Source organism: Microtus oregoni, unplaced genomic scaffold (assembly GCF_018167655.1).
Source record: "Microtus oregoni isolate MIOR12 unplaced genomic scaffold, Mior012 000059F_ref0000304, whole genome shotgun sequence".
Classification (NCBI taxonomy): domain Eukaryota; kingdom Metazoa; phylum Chordata; class Mammalia; order Rodentia; family Cricetidae; genus Microtus; species Microtus oregoni.
Window position 1 is genome coordinate 10167209 of NW_024543835.1, and position 18689 is coordinate 10185897.

Sequence of the window (18689 nt, forward strand, 5' to 3'; positions counted from 1 at the left end):
AAAAAAATGGGTTAATCAAGATGTGAGAGTTAGCCAGTGAAAGACTAGAGCTAATGGGCCAATCAGCTTATAATTTATGGAGACCTATGTGTGATTTTATTTAGGGATAAACAGGTGGGGTTACCAGGCAAGACAAAAACCCCAACAACAAGCAGGCCTGGCCCTCCATGTTACATAAATCTTTTCAAAAATATTTTCACACACACACACACACACACACACACACACACATCCCATGAGGAAAACTACAAAAGTTTAAATGAAATCAGGCTTTCTACGGTCTTATATAGGGAGATTAAGTTTATCAAGATATCTATTTCCAACTTAATGTGTACACTTTTTATTGCTGTGACAAATGGCTGGCAGAAGCAACTTAAATAAGGAAAGATTTATTTGACTTATGGCTTGATAGGCTATACAGTAAGTCAACTATGATCGCAAAAGGAGGAAGTAGCTGCTTATGTTACATATGCACTCAGGAAGCCTAAAGGGATGATTGCTGTGATCATGTGTTCTTCTTTCAGACTTTGAATTTCATCTGAGACCCCAGGCCATGGTGTATGCAACCTTTATTTGGGTTAGATTTTTCCCTCACATAAACCTCCCTGGAAACAATTTAGATACATCAGTTTTGTCTCCTGTGGGATTCTCAGTCCAGCCAAGTTAACAGTGAAGATAACCATCACAAACTTATCTCTTGTCAACTTGACACTATGATGTGTTTTGAGTATTCAAAAAACCATGCCAAGCACAGTCTTTCTCTCCCCCCCCCTCTCTCTCCATGCTGCTTATATATCAGGATATAAAGCTCTCAGTTACTGTTCCAATACCACACATATCTGCTTCCCACCGTGTTGCATATGAACTAACCCACTAAAACTGTAAGTAAGCCCCCAATTATATGCTTTGTTTTATAAGAGGTGCCTCGTTCATGGATTCTCTTCACAGCAATAAAATGGTAACTAAAACAAGTGCTAAAATTCTAAAACTATAAAACTTATTGATGATAACATAAGAGAAACCTTAGACTGAAGATATGAGGATGATTTTTTTTATTTTTTTGAGGATGATTTTTTGATACAATAAAAAGTCATTTGTGAAAAATTTGTAATAATCTGGACTTCACTAAAAATTGAATATCTGATATATCGAAGACAATAGCAAAACCTGCCCTACCTGGCTTAAACTGTTAAGATGAAGGAACCTAGTGTCACCTGAAAAAGGAGTCTCAATGGAGACATATTCCAGATCAGAGTGGCCTGTGAGCATGTCTTCTGGGTAATTATCTTGATTGATAGTTGATATAGGGGCTCTAGTCCACTGTGAGTGGCACCATTACCTAGCAGATGATCCTGGGCTGTATAAAAAAGCTAGCTAAGCATAATGCTGGGAACAAGTCAGCAAGCAACATTTCTCCATGGTTTCTGCTTTCAAGTTCCTTACTTGATTTTTTTTTTCTTCCCTAAGTTGCTTTTGGTCAGAGTGCTTTTATCTCAGTAACAGAATGAAACTTGAAAAGAATCCAAACTGAAAAGGCTGTGTATAATATGATCCCCACCATCAATATTTAAAAAAAGACAAAATCTATGAAAAATAAGAAAAATACATGCTTCTCATAGTAGACATTATCGGTCCTTCCTTTCCAATATGGTATATCAAAATTACCCTTATTTTGAGTCCAAAGAATATGGAACCAGAACATCTATCATTCTATATTTTAGTAAATTTTTTCCTCCTAAAGACTATAAGGAGAAATAAGTTCATTTTTCACAACTACAGATTGTGCAAAAGCATACACAATGGATAAATTGTTCATTGACTAAAATATATACATTTAAGAAACTAAAGCCATGGGTCAGTGAATAAAGCCTGTACTTTCAAGTTTGAAGCTTGTAAGTTCAGATTTCAAAACCCATGTAAAAATCCAGGCATCTATATGTATCTTCTGTATTATCACCTTGAGAGGGAGAGATGGGGATATATATCTCCCAGGGCAAACTGGCTAATGAAAGTATCTAGTATCCATGAGCTCTGGGTACAGTGAGAGACTCTCCCTAAGCAAATAAAAGTAAGAGTGATTGGAGAAGACACTAGCTGTAAACTCTGGGTTTCTAAATGGATGTGCATCCATATATACGCATGTGTCCACAAATATGCTTACATACAAGAATGCCCAATGCACACCCATGGGAATGTTGCTCCAGGCTACATTCCCAATGATGCTCTCCATTTGCAGTCAGACCACCTTTATTTTATATCAAGGAACCAAGAGGGATAATTTAACAAAAGGGTTTCTCATCCTTCTTCTATGTCACACCTGAGAACACACACACATGCAAAAACGGAGTATGTATTTTAAAATGGGGTTCTTTGCTTCATATAAGGGAATTGTATTTTTTCTACATTAGCAAACACTTGTAAAATATGGCACATCTATCTAGAAAATAATCTGAACCTCTTTGAAGCGATGAGTTACTTTTCTAGTTTAAGATCTTATTTTGATAATATTCTAGATTTTAATAATATTCTAGACTGAAGTGACAATGAAATTTTGTCACATAATAGGCACATATGAAGAGATAAATACTCTCACTGCTAATTTAAAAACTCTCCGTCTAAAACGATGTCTCTTCTCTCAGCATAGGCTCTACTGCTGATGGTCTGATTTTTTTTATAGTAGTTGCAAGGTCACCTGAAAGTAATAATTCTATTCTAGCTACATAAAAGTTACGAGAGTGGTCTGTTTAAAACACTAATATGCTATTGTTTCAACTAGAGCCTTTTAGGAAATGAGAAATAAATTTAAAAATGTAAACATATAAATAGAGAAATAAGGAGAAATGAAGCCACAACTAAGCTACAGAATACAAAGATCGGGGTTTTGATCCTACAGCATGCACTGGCTTTGTGGGAGCCTAGCCTGTTTGGAGGCTCACCTTCCTAGACATGGATGGAGGGGGGAGGACCTTGGACTTCCCACAGGGCAGGGAACCATGATTGCTCTTTGGACTGGAGAGGGCTGGGGAGGGGGTGGGGGAAAAGCAAGGGAAATGGGAGGAGGGGAAGAGGTGGAAATTTTTAATAAAATTTTTAATTAAAAAATAAAGTGAAGGACTTCATTAGACATACGTGTATCTTGAAAGATCAACATTATATACAGTGATATAATTTAGGTTTGTAGCATACAATCTGTTTGAGTTTATCCTGCAAATATTATGGTGGGACAGACATCACTATGTTAAATAAAATTAGATTGCCTAGTTTCAAATATTGTTAAGTATCTTTGAGTCTTTCATAATTATTTGATCTTCTGTTTGCATTTCTAGTTTAATACTAGTAACTTTCAATGAGGTGTTAATTTTTTTTAATTTCTAATATAGTTAATACAAAATATTTCAATAATTGTGTGAAATGCCATACAGAGTTATACTGATCTATGTATCTGGAAATTCCATTGCCGTATTCACCTTCTGTTAGTTATAGTCCTTCCAGATTTCATACAATTTATTTGTTTTTTTTAATGACGTAGATTGTAAGTGATAAGTGCAGTTTAAGTGCTTTTTAAGCAATAACTAAGATATTTGCCTCAGATGCCCTCCTTTCTGATGACTGTCAGTAGCAATTATTACCCCTGGAGCCTTGTAAAGTTGGGCTAAGGATGACTGAGCTTCCTGACATTCTTAGGTCCTGGATGCCTTCTTTGTAGCTTTGCTCATTCATTTGCTTAAGATTTTCTTGTGTAAAAGAGCAAAATAATTCTATTTGAGCTGTCAAATTTGAGGAAGCCTGTTGCAGCAGTTTAATGTGGGCCTTCAAAAATAGCTTTCAGTAGAGCAATGGCGTGACAAGCAAAGCTCAATTTAATTTTTTTCAGACAACCAAACTTTGTGAGGAACTCTTAAGTCTTGAACATTGCTGAAGTTAGGGAGAATTGATTTGCTATTTATATTTAATGTGTTCTCTTGCTGAAACCTCAGTTGTACTTCTAGAAATTTATGCAAAAATATCAATCCAAAGATTATACTTAGATAATTATAAATCACAAATAAAATATGTCCAAAATTAATTTCAAGTTATGTAATTTTATTCACAGTCTATTGGCCTAAACTTAGCAGTATGGCCTCATCCTAGCTTAAACCCAGGATTCCATTACTAAATGGAAAGGCTAGGGCTCAAGCTCTAGCAGTCTGTGCCAAGTCTCTACCAAACATAGTCCTTTTCCATATTCAGCTATGTATTGAGATGGTTTCATGGTCTAGTGTCAGCTTAGATTTTTCCTCTGTTTTCATTGTTGGAATGGGGAGACACATATTCATGGTGATCCTCCTGTCTCAGCTTCATGTGTGCTAGGACTACAGGTATTAGCTACCTTCTCTGACAAGTGATTTGTTGAGTCATTCAAATTATTCAACTTGTTTTCTAAAATACACCACCTATCCCCATTCTTCAAAGTGTACTAGAAATATCTGGGGATTATTTGTTTTGCTACAAACTTCTGATTTACCAAATCCCCAGCAACTAAGTAGAAGAAAGTCCGGTATGATAAATATGTAATTGTTGTAAGAAAAGAGTCAGGCTTATTGGGAACAGGAACATAGAAGTCCCTCGGTGATGGGGAAAGTGAAATAGAAATGAATAGTTAATATTTGTAAAATGTGGATAAATATGAATAGAATTTTCTAGACTGAAAACTTAATCCTTTGACATTTGATGCAGGAACTTACCTAACCAAGTGTCGTAAAAACTGAGACGTTGGACCTGTTAGTTCAGTTTTAATCAATAACCTGTTAGTTAGCTGAAGATGGGTACCAATTACACTCTCTAAAAGCTGAGTAGCTTAAAATAAAAATAAACATGTATTGTTTCATAGCACCTACAGCATGAGAACTGGGAAGTAACTATGTGATAGTTTCTGGCTGCGTTGCTGTCAAAATTTCAGCCAGTGCTATAGCTAGCTGAAAGTTTGATCGGGACTGTATCTGGTTCCAAGACAGTTCCCTCACACAACTAGCAAGTTGCTATTAATATTATGTGAGGTCATCCTGCATGGGCCTCCCTCCAGGACTTGACGGCTATACCACTGAAATACTATCTGACTTTCCTCAGCAAATATGATGATTAATTTTAGGTGCCCACTTGACAGGGATATGTGCTCAAATATTGAAAAAAAAACACAAGGCATAATGTTCTCCACATTATTGCTGGGCCTTATCTAATCAATTTATGGTCTTAATAGACTGAAAAAGTAGACCTTTTACCTGAAGAAGAGAAAACTCATCTTATTCCAAGGACTGTTTAGGGAGATGGAGGAATTTTTCTGGCACTCTTACTGAAATTGAAAAATTGGTTCTTTCTAAGCCTTGACTCTGGCAAAATTGAAACACGAAGCGCAGTCTTAGCTCTTCAAATTCTGAGGCCTCCCAACCCGAACTGGAGCTTGCTGACTCACTGCAGATTTTGAGACTTGGAAACTTCTATAAATACATGAGCCAATTTCTTATACTAAATTGTGTACATATATAATGACTATGTATTTCACTAAACTTTCATTATGAATCAGTATATTTAGTCTTAAGGAGATTATTTTGTAAATTATCAGTTGCATATACGAAGTGGAAAACCAAAGAACTATGCACCATTCTTTGTAAGCATAGAGGTGAGCTACTAAATCTAGTATCTTAAATATTGAAGAAGGTTGTATAAGTGCTAGAAAGAAGAAACAGATACAACATCATTAACTGAATTTTATATGATAAAGGAGCAATACATTGATTGCTAATAGAGGAAATTTTTAGGTGAAAATGAGACTACTTCTTAAACATATGCCATACTTATTTTTAACTGAGCCTATCTGAAAGAATATGCCTAAAACACATTTCTGAGTTTTCCCAGAGAACCTATATTGCCCTAAGTATGGCTTTATCCATCAATTAATATGCTGCACTAAAGATACCTCTTATTTTAAATCTGTCTCTCAAACAATACTGCAATAAAAGGGTGAAAATATATCCCTAATATTATGTTTGGATCTAAATGTCTTTCTATAACTCTGTGTATTCAACAAATAGTAGTTGAATTATTAGAATATATGTTTCTTTGTAAATTGTCCAAGATATTCTTATTCAATAAACTTTGATGTAATGCTCATGATGTGCTCTTGATGGAATATTAATTACTCTTAGGAAGTATACATTTTCTATAGAGAGAAAGACAAATAAAAAAGTCAGTAAAGCAACAGTATTATATGGCAATGCAAATAGGTTTGTTCAATACCAGGAGCAGGAGTCAAGGCAGCAAAGAGGCTTAGTGGTTAAATAGAGGGAAAAGATAACAGAACTATTACTTTCGGATGTTAATTTCTTGAAGATCACACTTTAACATGGTTCTTGCAAATATCTTTGGAGGTTTTGTTTTTTAGAACAACTCAGCAAAATAAAATTTTGGTTTATTGTTGGACATTGTTTCACACATACATCAAACAGGCCAAAAAAAAAAAACAAAAAAACAAAAAACAGCAACTTCATAGACAAAAAAAAAGGAAGGAAAAAAAAGAAACCTTTTATCTTTGGCCTTTTTAACCATTTCAAACCAACTACTTTTAGTATTGTTAGGTACATACACAAAAAAAGTTACTGTAATGCTCCGAATAAGATTGGGTTTTGTTGTTGTTGTTGTCGTTTTTGTTTTTTTTTTTTACAAGTTTTTATTTCTCCATTAAGATTATAATGAACATGGTCACACCACAAGTAAGGTCAGAAATAGGACAGAGAACGCTCTGAAGGCTGGTCTGGTAAGTCATCATCAAAACTGGCTGACCCCTAACAATATATACAAAAATATAAAATGTAAATAAAAAATACAAACAAATTTTCCTTTTAAAGTATTTTTAAGAAAAAAAGCAGGGCCTTGGAAGTTTTGATTTTTTTCCTCCCCTGTTGCAAACTCATGTTGTGGTTTTGGTGGGTTGATGAAGAGCATCTGTGGGTGGCTCTGCCTGCTGTGGGCGGGCGGGGCCTGCTCCTCTACTCGAAGGTGACCACATTTAAATTCTGAGACGGGAAGTGGAGGGTGAACAGGTCACGGCGGCCTTAGTTTAGCTTTTCCTTTGCCATCCAGTCATCCTCGTCAGTCTTCTGCTTCTTGGTGTCAGCATCATCATCATCCTCGTCGTCTTCAGCTACCTGCTGCCCGCAGGAGCCTCAGCTTCCTCATCTTCATCTCCATCCTCTTCCTCACCGTCACCTTCTTCCTCCTCCTTCTCTTCCTCCCCACCTTCTTCCTCTTCTTCATCTACCTCATTGTCGGCCTCCTGCTCCCCATTTTCCTCATTCTGAGCATTGCCATTGGCAGGTGCGTCTCTTCCATTCTCTGCCTCCTCCACAACTTCCTTCTTCTCCTTCTAGTCCTTGGTGGTGATCTCGGAGCTGGTGTCCACTGCCGCGCCTGACATGGTGGGGCACGCTGGTGATCCGCTGCAGCGAGGGCGAGACGAATCGAGTTCGAGGACTGGCGAGAGGGCTGCAGGAGTCCGCTGCGGAGGAGGAGGAGGAGGAGGAGGAGGAGGCGGGTGGGCGGCAAAAGCAAGCTAAGAGCAGCACTGGGAACAATGCAAATATGGCTTTTCAGAGCAGCCAGTGGGCAGAGTTTTTTGTTTTTTTTTTTTTTCACAGCATGGGAAGCAGTACCTAGCTGTATACCTTTTTCCTGAAATTTTTCTTAACTATCCCGTATCTAAATAATCAATGCTAGTCATATCTTTTGGTCAGGAAGGGATGACTAATTTGAACTTTGATACTCTAAAGAGTTCACTTTATGACAGTGCTAAGTAAATGGGGAAAAAAGAAAACTCAAAGTGCAAAGGTAAACTCACTGAAAATAAAACAATACTGTGTGTGTTTCTATATAGTACATGTTTGTATGCGTGCACACATATGTATGTGTGCATGTGGAGTTTAGAGTCAATGTCAGCTGTCTTCTGCAGGCACTTTCCATCTTATTTTTTGAGATAGGATATTTCACTAAACATGGAACTCACTGACTCTGTTGCACTAGCTGGATAATCTATCTGTATTCACCTACCTCCAGTGCCAGGGTTAGATGTATATGCCACCATACCCACTTTTATATGTGCTTGGGGATCCAAACGTGGAATCCTGGGCTTGTCCAGGAAGCTTTTTAAAGACTGAGCCATTTCTCTAGTGTTTTAAAAAGGGTAATTTAAAATATTTATATAGTTTATGTGCATGAGTGTTTAGCCTACATGTTTGTCTGCATACCACTGTATGCAGTGCCTGCAGAGACCTTGAGAGGGTGTGGGATCCACTAGAACTATAGTTACAAATGTAACTATAGCCTCTATGTGAGTGGGAATGGAGCCTGAATTCTCTGAAAGAACAAGTGCTTTAAACCTGAGCCATCAGCCGGGCGGTGGTGGTGCACACCTTTAATCCCAGCACTCAGGATCCAGGTCGAGCTCCAAAGCTACAGAGAGACCCTGTCTCTAAAAACAAAAACAACAACAAACAACAATAAAAAACCTGAGCCACCTTCCTAGCTCCTGAGCAAGATTTTTTAAACAAATGAAATTTAATTCCATAAATGTACACACAAAATAGATGAACTTAAATGTTTATACTACTATAATATTAAAATTTAAGATTAAATATAACATAAAAATTTCATTCAGGTAAGTTAGTTTAATCATGAGTTGGCTCTATTTTAAGGTGCTGGAAATATGGGTCTGGTTAAGAGCACTGATTGTCTTCTAGAGGATACCCATATATATGAAGACTTACAACCATCTGTGACTGTAGCTCCAGGGCATCTGATGCCCTCTTCTGATCCCTTTGGGCACCAGGCATGAAAGTGGTATACAGACATACATGCTAGCAAAGCAGGAATATACATAAAACAAAATAACTTATTTTTTTAAAAAAGAGTGATTTCCTAGAAAAGCTCATGAAAGTGCATAATGCAGTCTTTGTTTTTTTTTTTGTTTTGTCTTTGTTTTTTTTGGCTTTTTTTCAAGACAGAGTTTCTCTGTGGCTTTGGATCCTGTTTGTTTTAAGAATATAACTGATCTGGAGAGAAGACTCAACTGCTAAAAGCTATGCACACAACCAAAACTTTAAGAATATAACATGACAACCAGCATCACTGCCATGGAGTATATGGATTAATTTCTTCTAGTAATATTACCTTTATAATTTCATGTGGTACATTTCAGTTTTTAAAAATGTTTGATGAATTTTACATATTCTGGCCAGTATATACCCATTTAATTCTTCTGTGTGCATATGAACAAAGCAATAAAACATCTCTCTTAAACCTGTTTTTGCTGTACATAGATACAGAGATAGTCCCTGTTCCCACTCTTAGCAGACCCACAAGAAAACCAAGCTACTGGGCTGGAGAGATGGCTTAGATTGGCTGCTCTTCCTGAGGACCTGTGTTAAATTCCCAGCACCCACATAGCACCTCACAACTGTCTGTAACTCTAGTTCCAAGTGATCTGATACCTTCACACCAATGAATAAGATAAAGTTAAATAAATTATTTTTAAAAAAAGAAAAAAGAAAACCAAGCTACACAGCTGTTACATATATGCAGAGGGCCTAGGTCAGTCCTGTGCTGGCTCCCCAGTTGTTGGTTCAGTCTCTGTGAGCTCTTATCAACCAAAGTTAATTGATTCTGTGAGATTTCTAGTGGTGTTGTTGACCCCTCTGGCTCTTAAAATCCTTCCTCCCCCTCTTCTAAGGGATCCTCTGAACTCTGCCTAATGCTTGACTGTTGTTATCTGCATCTGTTTCCACCAGTTACTGAATGAAACCTCTCTGATGACAATTGGGCTAGATAGCAATCTATGAGTATGGTACAATCTCATTAGGCATGATTACACTCTCATTTTTTTCTCTCTACTCGTGTTTGGATGGGCTTACTCTCCTGGCATGGGTTTTAGGTTTGACCGGTCATTCATTTGCCACTTCCGCAAGCTCGACGCTGCCCTTACACCAGCACATCCCATAGGCAGGGAGGTTATGTGTAGGTCACAGGTTATATCTTAAATGAGATTCTGAAATAACAGGTTTCTATATGGAATAATTTGATTGATTTTCCCTTCCTCCTCATTCTTATCTCCCTTTTCTCTGTTTCCCTTTTCCTACTGTAGCCTATTGCATCCACTAGTGTACCTTCCACTTTGTTCAACTCTCTTCCAAACCCACCATCCCTTAATCCTTCTCTTTCCCGTTATATCAGTCACTTTCCAGTTTTTTGGCCTTGACCCATATTCACTCCCAACTATATACACATTTAACAGAGACTAGGATCTCAAGGAGAACATTCAGTATTTGGATTTCTATGCATGAATTACCTCATTCAATATAATATTTTCTGATTCTTTCTATTTTCCTGTTAATTGCATAATTTTAAGCTTCTGTACAGTTGAATAAAATTACAAATGTGGAGACCACCGTGCCTCATAGTGTGGGTATCAAGCACCACTATGAAAGCAAATACGTGGTGGAGAAGTGGGAACTTTAGAAAATAGGGTGCTACATGCACACTGTGGAGTGAGGTGGAACTGGAGACAAGATAGCACTGACAGGTGTGAGAGAGGGCTTAGGCAAACAGGTTGTCATTGCCTGGTAGGGTTCTTAGGGTGGTGTGCTGCAGCCTGGATCTTACACAAATGAAGATGCAGACTCAGACCCTGAACACACTGCCCAGCAGGATGGCCCTGCCTCTGGGCAATCAGTGATGGAGGCCTGGGGTGAGGAATGGTCCACTTTCTGGACTGAACCTCCTCTAATGACTACTGTGTTTTTGATGCCACTGGAGGCCATGTTGGTGTCTATGGTCAATATTGATGCCCCAGACTGTGATAAAGCCTGAGATCCATGAAGATGTACTCAGCCTGTGGCACTGACTAAAGCCTTAGTGATGTTCTTGGGCTTTATTGACTTGGGGGACCATGTAGATGACCTGTATAGAAACCTGATGGCATGCTGAGGTCTGTGATCCATTCTTTCACCGAGAGTCATGAGTGAGCTGGTGGTCCTGATATGGCCATGGTCTGTGTTGATGTCTGTGGGCCATGTTAAAACTGAAGGAGATGCAGTTGTCCATGCTCTGGGTAGTCTCCAGAAGCCATGTTGATGCCCTCGAGATGTGCTGCCACGGGGGGCCATAATCAGCTAAGTGGTCTCTGCTGCCACCTGAGGCCATTGTGATAGCTAAATCCATGCTGCCACCAAGGGCCATGTCTGAAGCCACAATCCTCCTGAGGTCTGGGTCTCTGTAGATATCTGTGACCTATGTAGCCACGGAGGATCATGTGGATATCTGTGATCTGTGCTGCAGCCTGTCCATGTTTTGTGCTGCAGTCTGAGGTCCTGTTGATATCTGTGGATCATGCTGCCACTGGGAGCCATGTTGACAGGAGTGGCCTGAACAGCCACCTCTGAGACCATTTTGATATCTGTGGTCCAGGCTGCCTCTGAGGGCCTTGTCTGTGTCCATGGTCCTGCTGCAATCAGGAGCCATATTTGTGGTCTGTGCTGTCACCAGAAACCATGTGGAGTTCCTGATCTGTGCTCCCACTGACTGAAAGAGCAAGGACGCTACTTTTGCAGTGACATAGATGACTCCAGACACACAGTTGAGAAAGATGGACGTGAAAGGCTTCTGCGACAACCCTTACCTCCCCCCACACCTCCAAAAGTAACAGTCTAAACAGGAAGCCATGGAGAGTACATTTTAGTACTCTTAAAGAGTGTGATATGGATGCTGAAGTGTAGCTCTCCACAGTTGATGGCTTTTGCTTTCCTAGCAGCAGTGAATGTTGATGTGGAATTACTGCTGTCGCATGCTTTGAGCATGTGTCCAGGAATGCTTTAGCTTCCCACTGGTTCGCACATTCACTGCACCAATCTACTCTCTCTTCAACAGTAGGTAAACCCAAATGCAGTGTTGGAAAAGGTCTCATGACCACTTGAAACTTGAATTCTGGCAATCTCTAATAATGTTAGCGTAAAGTATTTCTTACCATCTTTCCCCTTGTGGCTTTGTCACCTCAAGGCTGTGATTAAAGGCTTATTATTCTCAACTTGGTCAGTATTCTTTTGTGGGTAGAACTATTTTTTTTAAATTGCTATCTATAGGAACATGACCTATGCCACTTAAAGTTAAAATGTGCTGTTATGCTCATCAATTTTTCAAGCACTTTGTATAGCTAGTTGCCTAATACAACATTTACATTAATTCATGCAGTTCTTCTGGGAAGCCAAGAATTTCAAGAATGAGATGAATGATGTTTAAACTAGATCCATGTACCTGATCACTGAGCAGGGACATGAGATGCTTACTGAGTCCCATTCGCTATTCTTGGTACTGACACAGGACTCAGAAATATCTCATTATCATAGAGTTTCCTGGGGAGAGATGACAGGTTATTGAACTTTGTTTATGGGCATGAGTTTCACAAATTTATTATTGGTGTATTTAAATTAAAATCAATCTTTACAAGCTTTTGTATATATCACTACAGTTTAAAACATTCAGTAGGTAACAAAAAGGGACAAGTTTTGGGATTTGCTTTCCTATTATATTTTTCCCGTAAAAACTTAATATTTGAAAAAATGAACTTGAAATCACATCTAAATGTGAAGGAAGGTAGTGTATGATTAGCATAAGCATTTGGAAAAAATGCCTGTAGACAGTTTTTCTGTCCTTTCAGCCTGACTCCCTCAGGCTAAACACTCAAGCATAACCTGTCCATTTTAGAGACTGATATTAGATGTAGAGAATAAGAGATTACTTGTGTGTCTAAAAATATTCCTCTCATAAAAGCCTAAACTGTGTTACTGCAGTACAGACTTAGAAACCACATTTCTTTGTTTCTCCTTTCTCCATTTCTCTTGTCTCACTAGAGATTTGGCTAATTCACAATTCACAAAAGTATTACATCTCTTAAAGGTTCAGGAGAGTATGAAATTGCCCTACTGGCAATGACAGGGATGAAGGAGTATCTTGGTCTCACAGCTAATATAACACATCTGGATTTAAATTCTAACATTTTAAAGAACACTTTGCCAGCTGACAAAAAACTAGACTCTGTGACTATGTTTCTCACGGTATGATTCCCCAGATCAGCTGTATTACCATTATTTAAGTTGTCAGAAATACAAGTATCCAGTCCTGTTCCAGAGCTACTAGATCAGAATCTAAAATCTAATTACCTGCTTTCAAGGGAATCTTTTGTTTTGTTTTTCTTTCTTGTCTTTAATATTTTTTTTATTTTTATTTTATTTAGGATAGAGTTGCTTTGTGTTGTCCAAGCTAGCCTCAGTCTCTATATATAGACCAGCCTAACCTCAACTCAAGATTCTATTGAGTGCTAGGATGATAGGCACACCGCAGCAAGCTCAGCAGTAATCACTGTGTGAAATGGTCCCTAGGGGATCAGGGTGTAGAACAAGTGTTTGGAGAACTGCTGACCTGTACAGCTCTCTCTGATTCATGGCAATACCAAATGAGGCTTGGGTTATCCAAATGAGGAGCAGAAGGAGGGAGAACATGAGCAAGGAAGTCAGGACTGCGAGGGGTGCATCCACTCACTGTGACAGTGGGGCTGATCTATTGGGAGCTCACCAAGGCCAGCTGGACTGGGACTAATGAAGCATGTGATCAAACCGGACTCTCTGAACATGGCGAACAATGAGGGATGATGAGAAGCCAAGGACAATGGCACTGGGTTTTGATCCTACTTCATGTTCTGGCTTTGTGGGAGCCTAGCCTGTTTGGATGTTCACCTCCCTAGACCTGGATGGAGGTGGGAGGACCTTGGACTTCACACAGGGCAGGGAAACCTGACTGCTCTTTGGACTGGAGAGGGAGGGGGAGGAGAAGTGGGGCGATGGGGGAGGGAAACGGAAGGAGGAGAGGAGGTGGAAATTTTTAATAATAATAATAAAAGATAAAAATGTAAAAAAAAGGCTTGTGTTAAATTTCTAGCAGCTAACTTAAAGTCACTACTTTCTAATTGAAAACTTATTAATTCTATTCCACAAGAGTCCATCACTGTTTTATTTCCATACACAGCATGTATATCCTTTAGAACAAAAATGAATCTTAATAAACCCTCTGAGGAAGAATAACAGCTATAGAGGGATAATATATTTGAAAAGAGGTTTTCAACTAAATCTGTACTCAGTGTTGGAAGAAGACATACACCTACTTATTAATTATTCATTGTTTAGCATAGGTAATTTCAGTGATCTTCTGATGAATGGGTCTTCTGTAGGGATGACATTTCAGAATCTACCTAAAGTAGTTGAGAACATCACGAGGTTATCTGAAGAAAATAGTGTTCCAGTATAGTAATTTCGGTATTCTCAGTAAAAGAACATAGGTTAGCATGGCTGGAAGTTGTTAAGGATAAGGTTAAAAAATATTTGTGACTAGTTGTGGAATTATTATATCACAAATTATGGATCATATTAAGGGAACTTTATTTTGTATAAAACTAAGGAAAGAAGACCTTATAGTTGTGAGAAAAGAGAAAAAAGTGATATACTGTGATTGTTTTTGTTTTGAATTTGAAATATAAAATATTGTTTATCTATTATGCATGGTATGATACTTTCAAGTATATCCACATTGTAGAATGATTAAATATAGCTAATAAACAAGTGTTACTTCACATAATTATCAGTTGGTGTGAGGATTCATAAAATCCTCTTTTTACATTTTTTCAATATATGATAATTTGGTATAGTCACCACGAAATAAAATTTTTGAAACCTATTCTTCATTCTTCCTGACTTATTGTAATCGTATATCCCTTGGCCATCTTCCTAATGTCCAACCTATCCTCTGATAATCACTGTTCTTTTCTCAACTTCTATGAAATCAACTTATCTAGATTGTGTGCATGAGGGATGTCATGCAGTACTTTCCATTTGTATGATGGCGTATTTTTTTTATTGAGAAAAGGAGAAAAAAAACAAGTTTCCACCTCCTCCCAGCCTCCCATTTCCCTCCCCCTCCTCCCACCCTTCTCCCCCTCCCCCCACTCCTTTCCCCCTCCCTCTCCAGTCCAAAGAGCAGTCAGGGTTCCCTGCCCTGTGGTAAGTCCTAGGTCCTCCCCCCTCCGTCCATATCTAGGAATGTGAACATCCAAACTGGCTAGGCTCCCACAAAGCCAGCACATTACATAGGATCAAAACCCCGTGCCATTGTCCTTGGCTTCTCATCAGCCCTCATTGGTCGCCATGTTCAGAGAGTCCAGTTTTATCCCATGCTTTTTCATTTCTTAGCTCAGGTTTAACCCACAAGAAGTGAATATTAGATGAGAATGAGCAAACCTATATATATATTTTTTTTGGTTCCTTGGCTACAAAGTCAGTAGAAACAGTTCATTTTAAACTAAAGATGTTGAACTTCATTTTATAACTCAAAAAAGGACAAACTTTGTTATCTATGCTATTTATACAAGCCAAGAACTGTGAGGTTTTTAAGGCAAAAAATATATAAGCAACTATAATGTATCACTTCTGAACTGGTAAGGACCTGAATTAATGTATCCAAATTCCTCACTCCTCTCATTTACATAACCCCCTCCCCACAAATCAAATATTCTAGTTTAATATTAACTTTGCTGAGGGACATAAGTGATGATTTTGTAAAATACATAAAATAAATTTTCCCACTGTTAATAATATCATAATGTGGTTAATTTGTTAAAATTCATGAGCAAATATTTATATATCTTAAAGCTAAAACTCCACAGTTTGTACTAGAGTTCACTCTTAGCATTATGCATTTTATGGGTTTTTACAAATGTAAAATGCCACATATCCAGCATTACAGTATTATCTATCAAAGCTTCAATGTGCATCCTAAATTTCCTGTGTGCTTATCTGTTGGCCCTCTTCCCACCCTCCTTCCTCGGTGGGAAATTCTGCTAACGACTAGTATTATTAGCATGTCTATAATTTTGTCTTTTTCTCCAGGATGTCATATAATTTAAATTTATAGGCATTCCATATTCCTCCTTCTTTAGCTAGCAGTAAGTATCCAAGGTTCTGCCAGGTCTTTTCATGGTCTCTTAGCTCAGTTCCTTTTTATCAATGAATAATGCTCCTGTGTATAAATTCACCAATTTGTTTTTCTATTCACCTCTTAAAAGACTCTTGTTTGCTTTAAAATGTGTGCATTTTGTCATAATAAAGCTGATATAAAAGTTCATGCGTAGAATTTTGTGGAAATGATTTTCAAATAATCTCATCAAATATTAAAGTGCACAGTCATTGGCTTGCATAAGAATATAATGTTTACCTTTGTAACAGGCACCTCTTTCAAAAGGTTATATCATTTTTCATTCTAACCTTTATTTAAAGAAATTGAAATTATTTTTAAAATTTTTAATCCATAGATTTTATGATTATATATTTGTTTCCTGGTGAGGTTTTCTTTTGGCCAGAGTATAATTCTTCTAAATACCAGTATTAATTAAAATAATGTTCCTCTCTTGTGTAAATGACTTCTGCAAGTTGATCCTAGGTCTTTTGGAAGAGCAGTAGCTGCTCTTCAGTGCTAATCCATCTCCCTAGCCACTCCCTTTGTCCTTTTGTGAAGAAGTGGCCTGATAGTTACATCTCTCCACTTCTCTATGTGATGTGAGAAGGTCATGTGTCAATCTGTTGTTTCATTGGTTAATCAATAAAAAAACCTGCTTGGTCTGATAGGTCAGAAAATTAGGTAGACAGAGTAGACAGAACAGAATGCTGGGAAGAGGGGAAGTGAGCCAGATGCCACAGCTCTCCTCTCCAGGGCAGATGTGATGAAACTCCAGCCCAAGATGGACTTACACTAGAATCCTTTCCGGTAAGCTACCACTTCGTGGTGCTTCACAGATTATTAGATATGGGTTAGTCAAGATGTGAGAGTTAGCCAGTAAGAAACTAGAGCTAATGAGCCAAGCAGTGTTTAAATGAATACAGTTTGCGTGTTGTTATTTCAGGGCATAAGCTAGCCAGGCAGCTGGGAGCTGGGCGGCAGGAACGCAGCCCGCAGCTCCTACTACAACTATGAATATGTTTCTTTCCTTTTCATAACCAAAGGATAGCTTTTCTGGGTAAAGAATTCTTAGTTGACTTTGATTAACATTATAATGGTGGAAATCTCATCTGGCTAGCTTCTAACCTCGAAGATTTCTGTGAAAATGTGGTTATAGAGTAAACTGGGACACCCTTACATGTGATATCTTTTCTTTTGTTGCTTGAACATATTTTCATTATCACTATGCTTTGACATAACTGTGAGAAGATAATTATATCTTCTCTCAGACTTCATTGGTTCTAGATACTGGCCTTTAGCCTTTTCCTAGACTGTGGAAGTGTTCTGCTATTATTTCCTTTAGTATGTTTTTTAACCCCTTTGCCCCTCAAAAATCCCTCCTCATTCCAGGTAATTTGTAAATTGTACATTTAAAGGTGTCCCAGTGTTTTCTAAAGCTGTCTTCATTCTAGTGCATTCACTTTGCTTCTCTGACTGTATTTTCCCACAGACCATAATTGAGCTCACTGATTCTTTCTGAATTTTTATTTCCTCTGTTTGTAATGCCTTGTGTTATATTTTAAATTTTTCTGTATCCCTTGCATCTCAAGGATTTGATTTTTTTCATGACTTCCATTTCTCTGTTCATTTTCATGGAGTATTGAATTGTGTGTCTTGAAGCTACTTGGCATTCATTATGACAGTCATTTTGCATTTCACATCTTGGCTTCATAATACCAATTGCTCCATGGCCAGTTACGATGCATTAGGTAAGGTACTAGCTAGTTTTTGTGTCAGCTTGGCAAAAGCTGGATTCATTTTGGAAGAGGGAAACTCAGTTGGGAAAATGTGCTGGCCAGAATGGCCTGTGAGCAAACTTATGCTGCATTTTCTTGATTGACAGGTGGGAAGGCCCAGTTCAATGTGGGAGGTGTTATACCTGTGCTGTTGATCATCAGTACTCTAAGAATTTATGCTGATCAAGCCATGAGGAGCAAGCCATCTAGTAAACATCATTCTACCATGGCTCTGCATTAGCTCCTGCCTCCACATTGCTACTCCGTTTTAGCCTCTGCCCTCACTTTCCTCACTAAACTGTTTCCTGAGAGTTTTAAGATGAAATAAACCCTTTCCTCCCCCACGTTCCTTTTGGTCATGACATTTTTTTTCACAGCAGTAGAAACCTAACAAAGACAGGTCAGGCTGTGGTTCCCTGAAAAATGTTGATGCCTATGTACATGCATCATAATTTGTGCAATTAAGGGATAAATACTTGTTTCATTTTTAGTAATCTGGTTTATTTGCTCCTGTTCCAGAAATTCTCACCAATGTACTTATTTTCTTGGAGTCCTCTGAGTCTTTTTACATTTAATAGTATTTTAGCATTAGAAAACGACCTGTTTCCAGATTTGTAGTAAGTCCATAGCTGTTGTAAGGACACTGCTTCAGATGTAAAAGGTACTCAAATGCCTGATTTGACACAAATCTACATTTGGCATGTTGTTCAGAATGAAGTTGGAGAATACATACATACAAAGGGTAGTCCATGCACAGGAGTCTTTATCTGGGGATTGGGTGGACCTAGATGCCTCATCTGTATTTACTGACTTGTGGACAAGTACCGTGGTATT

The 18689-nt window shown here is 38.2% G+C and overlaps 1 pseudogene; it reads right to left on the reverse strand.

Annotated features, from left to right (window-relative positions):
* Positions 1-7161: 7161 nt before the first annotated feature.
* On the reverse strand, positions 7162-7450 carry LOC121439056 (annotated as a pseudogene).
* Between the last annotated feature and the right edge of the window lie 11239 nt (positions 7451-18689).